The following is a 5,976-nucleotide window of genomic DNA, read 5'->3' as shown; positions in this document are numbered from 1 at the left end:
AGCTCTGCTTCCTTTTTCCACCCAAGGTCAGACCCTTACCCATCGCAATGCCTCCCCCCTCAGTCCCATAACAGTGGTACTCCACTGGTGCTCCTGTCCTTCCTCCACCTTGGTGGGGCGGGTGTGTGCCCGGTCTGCCTTGGACCTGAAAAACCTGAGGTACCTGGCTCTGTGTTGCGTAGCTATCTGTGATGTCCCACGGCTGCCTGTGCGCTTTCCTTGTGTGCCCACTTCCAGGGATGGGAAGGACCCTGCCTGCACATGGGTGCTGGTTTCCATGCTGGCCCGTACAGGCTTCGTTCTCTGATTTGGGAAAGGGTGTGCTGCCACAACCCCTCTGTGCGAACGAAGGTCCCCTTTTCTGCATCCCAGGGAATCGGTCTGCCTCCCCTATGCTTTGGCATCAGACTACTACCACTGATCAAATGTGACGATCTGCTAAATTTAAGCATATTACCAAGTAGTGGAAAAGAAGCTAACCAGGATTTCCTCAGTAACAGTGAGTGAATAAGGAAGAGCCCAGTGTTGTATCCCTGCCCGGCGGCAGGCACAGACAATGTGGGATACAGAAGACCTACTCCTTGGCATTGCTCACGGGACCCAAGTCCTTCTGATTGAGGCTCACCCTATGGACTGTGTTAGTCCAGTAGCAACCACTGGAACACCAAGATTGGATGGTCTTGGAGTCGGATTGCTTGGGAATGCAGTCCTAGGGAGGTGGTGAACTCCATCAAAGGCTAAATGCAGATGCAAGACCGATACCCAACAAGTAACTTAAGGAAAAGTTGAAAAGAACTTTGATCAGAGAATTCAAGAGGGCACCAATTCTTTGAGAGGTAAACAGTTGGGGCTCCTGCAGTCTGCCGGCGGACTCAACATAGTGGGAAGGTCTGTCACCCAGGAGGGTTAATGTCCTCTGCAGGACCGCCACCCGGCCCCTGCAGGGCACATTTCCTCTGCGGCAGAGGCCACTCTGGGGTCTGGGTCATCTGGGAAGGCTTAGGGGTGCCAAATGGTTCTCTGCTCGGGTGGAGAGTGTTACAGCTGCCTAGCAGCAGCTCCATATGTCTGTCGAGCCGAGGGAGATTGACTGCCTCTGCGCCAGTGGCGGTTTCTGTGCTAGGGCGTCAGGGCTCCTCCCACTTCACTTTCACCATAAAAAGGAAAGCAATGTGCAATGCTAAATCTGCGGTTTTTGTTTTATAAAAATACATACATGCACACATACAAAGTACTTAATTGAATGGGGGCCTTATCTTCCGCACTGTCTACCAGACTGCTACTTCCGTCACAGTGCTTTCTCTAAAATTACGTTTCTCACCTGGGCAGCCTCTACATGTAGAGAATATTTGCCGGGCCTGACAATCTCTCAGCCCTGAGGCATGTGAGGTCATCAGCTCGGCAAAGACCTTGCATCAAAGGCCAGTCTCCAACCCCTGATGACATGGAGGTAAAGTTAGCCCCGGTCGTTGGAGACACAAGCTCTGTAGCGCTAAGCCTCCACGTCAATCAGAAAGTGGAGAGAGTATTCGCACCCCACCTTTCCCACCTCGTCACACGACCCACCCTGTGACGAGTTGGAAAAGGGTGTGGTAAAGGCTGCAGGCAGGACTGTATGATACTGCACAGACTGGACTTGAGGAGTCTGCTTCCCGCCGCATGATTTAATCCTAGCAGCCATTTTCATTCGGTGCCCAGCAGCATGTGTCTGTTCAGAGACGCCCATGAATTACTGCCAGCGCCAGGCCACTGGGGCCAGCTAGACTCGTGCTCTTGATGAAGGTCGGTGGGGGATCAGAGGACAAGGTGTTGCTCGCGCACTGCATACCAGGTTTGTGCCTTGTGTCTAAAGGAAACCTTGCAGATCTGCTGTGCGTAGTATGGGGTAATGTGCTCGCACTTTCCACTGGAAGAACGTGTCATAGTTTTATTGCTGTTGCAGAGCATTTATTTTTAGTAGACCCCCTGGATGTTTGTCATTGGCGGAGGGGCAAAGGGGGCAGAGGTCTTGGGTGAGGTGTACAATGACCCTGCTTCCTTTGATGTTTTATTCGCTTGTTGTTAACACTGAACTGGTCTTTTCGCAACACAACACCACACAGGATCTCAGAGCTGAATAAAAAAAGAATTGACAACACCACCCTTCATTTAGTGATGTAATGGACGCTTATGAACAGAAATCTAACTTCGATTTACAGTTAGGGTTGTTCAAAGAGAGAGGTCCGTGCCACAAACAGTTTAGTAGTATGAAGGGTCGAAGTTTAGATAAAGAAAAGACATCGCAATGCATAGACTGCAACTGGGATCTGGGCCTGTGAATGATGGCTTGTTTACTTAAAAAAACTGAGTCGTCGCCTGGCCTGGCTTGAAGGCAACTTCCCTCCAGTTCAGCAGCCAGATGAGGTAAATAAAAAATGCCAGCTGCGCTCTGCCCATTTAGTTAGGTCATTGCACTTAGGGCCGTTAGTATTCCAAACCACTCATTGTGTTTCGTTGTTTGCCTGATTTGGAAAAGGGAATGTGTGGGTTTTTATTGGGGGTAGCAGGCATGTGTGGAAATGCGTTGCATCCAATACTATGGTTTCATTCCAATAAATATTTTCTATAGCGTGTACGTTCGATCTCCTGACAGGACAAGAATCCTGATCTCTGTCATTGCATTTCTGCTTATAAACTCAAGGGGTACAGACCGAGTGAATGGATCTGACTGTGCCTGAAAAGGCCACAGCGAAGGGATGCAGTTTACCGGAGAGCGTGCTGTATTGTTCCTCGCCTGTGTTACAAATTCCATACTAAACTGAAGCCTTCATGCCAAAGAGGAATGTTTTTGAAAGCTCAAAACAAACATGTTTTAGATCTGTTTTTGAAGTTCATGGTTTCCATTCGAGCTACAAAGCCTCCGAGTTTGTCATTGGAAAAATAATACATTTTCATACAAAGCTACCAAATCCAATACATCCTCTTTAACTGACAGAAACAGTGCAGTTACAAATGTGGCATTCAATATTAGATTGTCTGTCATAAAATTGATTCATGCGTGGAAACGGCACAGCAGCACAAGACAGAGAGTTGTTTCTAACTATTGCATTTTCCTGACTTTCAGAAAGGGGTTTAATAATTCCCTTGAGGGTGAGGGAGGCTCTCTGTACATCTTGAAGTGCCAGGTCACCGAGTGCGCTGTGTTTTACCAAATCTGAGGTCGGGTGTGACCGCTTCATCAAGTGGTCGAGGTGAGCCCGCCTCATCAAGTGGGATTAAGGTGCATTGGATCCAACTGCCTTCAGAGGGCTCCCCTTGTGTGGAAATGAAACGTTAAGATATTGTGATTCTAGGGCTGCACTCTGACTGTTCCTACGGCTTACAGCTAGTGTCTGTTTCGATCATGCTATTCCTCAGTGACAGCAAGTTAAACGCTCGCTGCTGACATCAGTCACTAAGGCTAGAGAGCAGTCAGGACTGCCCATGAATGACATGAGAACTTTCAGCGTGTCTTGTTAAAAAGCATTTTGCTTTCTGGAGAGGCCCTCATATGTTGGAAAATATACACCTACCAGACCTTTTGTAGTAGTTTGGTACCACCACTAAGTGGAATCATGAGGTCTTACCTTGCCATAAGGAAACGTTAGGATGTGGGACTGACATAAAATGCCTTCTCCCCCACCCCTGAACAATCACAGTCTCACCACTCACAGACCTCACCAGCCGCCACTGCTATGCGCCCTCTGCCCGTAACAGCCCCAGCCCCTCTTACCAGGCAGGGAGGCCCACTCCAGGGGCCAGGAGTCTGTGAAGAAGTCAGTTAACTCCCTCACCGGCCTTGAAACACAGACCAAGGAGTATAACACATGCGCGAGTCAGAGGGCTGATCAAAACCATGTGGCGCAATAAAGGTAAGGGCTGGCGCACTGGCTGAGTTGGGATCCAGCCACAGGCTTGTGGTGGGGGCACCCCAGCCAGTCTCGTCTGCTCTGTCAGAGAGATGGAGCATGAGTGTGTATGATGGAACCCAAAAGATGGTGAACTATGCCTGGACAGGGCAAACCCAGAGGAGACTCTTGTGGATGTGTGAATCAGCACTGATGTGCAAGTTGGTTGTCCAACCTGGGTATAGGGGTGAAAGAATAATCAAACTATCTAGTAGCTGGTGTCCCTCAGGATAGCTGGCACTCGGTAACCCATGTTTTGTCTGGTAAAATGTCTGATTAGAGTGCTTCTATTCTCAAACTTTAAATGGATAGGAAGCCCGGCTCGCTTGCCTGGAGATGGGCATCAAATGTGAGTGCATAGTGGGCCACTTTTGGTAAGCAGAACTAACACAGCAGAATTAACTGAATGCCAGGTTAAGGTACCTGTTGCAGACGCTCATCAGACCCCAAAAAGTGTGTTGGTTAATATAGAGAGCAGGACAAGGCTATGGGAGTCAGAATCTGCTAAGGAGTGTGTAACAACTCACCTGCCAAATCAACTAGCTCTGAAATAGATGGCGGTGGAGCATCAGGCCGTTACCTGTCCATTGCGGTGCTGAGAGCTGTGGGGGGCTAAGCCACGATAAGTAGGAGTGCTGCTGCAGTGTGCAAGGAAGCGAGGACCTGGGTGGTGCTGTTGCAGATCTTGGTGGTAGCAGTAAATTTTCAAGCAAGAACTTTGAAAGTCGAAGTGCAGGAGGGTTCCATGTGAACAGCAGTTGAACATGGGTCCTAAGATATGAGCACACTCCATTCGAAAGGGGTGGGCAATGACCTCCATTGCCCTCATCCATTCGAAACAAAGTCAGGTTCAGATCCCGGAATCCGGAGAGGCGTAAATGACCACCCTCATCTCGTCCAGTGCGGTAACACAAAAAATCCCAGAGAAGCTGGCGGGAACCCTGGGGAGAGTTCTATGATCAGTGATGAGGGGCAGGTGGCAATGGAATGGGTTTGACCTGAAAAAGGGGCTTGATCCTTGGTCCCGGTGGTGTCTAGTGAGCGCTCATTGGTCCTTGAAAATGTAAGGTAGATGGTATACTTCTCACGCGGGCCGTACCCATATCTACATCAGTTCTTGAAAGGGAAAAGCCTCTGGCATGTTGGGACGATGTAGGTAAGAGAAATTGGTGACTCAGATCTGAAACTTTGGGATAAGGATTGGCTCAAAGGGCTGGGTCAGTTGGGCTGGGGCGCTAAGCCAAGGTGTGCACACACTGCAGCTGTGCGAGGCATTGCACTCCAGAGCAGAAGTGACTCTGAACAGAAGACAGGCGAAGGCCCAAGGTGGGTGTTGATGCAATGTGTTTTCTTCCCAGTGCTCTGAATGTCAAAGTAAAGAAATTCAATGAACTGCGGGAAAACGGTGGAAGTAACTATGACTCTCTTTTCTCCGTTATAATGAGCTTTTCCAAGCGGTCCAGCTGGTAACTATCTCTATATCACTAATTGGGAGAAGTCTATACAGATAGGCCAAACAAGGTATCTATCATGGTCGTGACCATGATAGTGAGAAATTATGAATCAAACAATCCCTATTCCAAATGGAGTAGTTCCTGGATAAGAAAAAAACACATTAAGATGGCGAAATTAGGTGTTGTCTTTTCCACAAATAATTAACCTTCTTATCGATTTTGTGAACTTTTTCACCCAGCTCCAGTAACACAATGAATAACATTGAATTGAATCACACTTTGTCACCATGGACTCCGGCCCTACTAAGCGATAATGGGGAAATTATCTACCTCAGTGCAAGCATCGAATTTGTAGCTGCAACAAAGAAAATTGTAACAGACACAACAAGACTTGAAAAACTGCCAGCCGTTTAAGAAGTCCCTGATAAATTCAATGACAAGAAAAGTGACTTCACAAAGAAAGCCACATGTTAAAATATCCCAATGAAAAATACAATTGCAAGCATCGCGGAAACATAATGGGAACCTTTAAAGAACTTTAAAAAAATGTCTCCAACAAGCACATCAGGTTCTGCCTAAAAACATATTGCTCAAAA

General features: G+C 48.0%; 1 pseudogene; it reads left to right on the top strand.

Annotated features, from left to right (window-relative positions):
- The first annotated feature begins 434 nt into the window (after positions 1–434).
- Positions 435–5,066, top strand: LOC146833392 (28S ribosomal RNA; annotated as a pseudogene).
- The last annotated feature ends 910 nt before the right edge of the window (positions 5,067–5,976 follow it).

Source organism: Triturus cristatus, chromosome 4_2, assembly GCF_964204655.1.
Source record: "Triturus cristatus chromosome 4_2, aTriCri1.1, whole genome shotgun sequence".
In the NCBI taxonomy this organism is placed as follows: Eukaryota; Metazoa; Chordata; class Amphibia; order Caudata; family Salamandridae; genus Triturus; species Triturus cristatus.
This window is presented reverse-complemented; position numbering and strand designations above follow the sequence as displayed.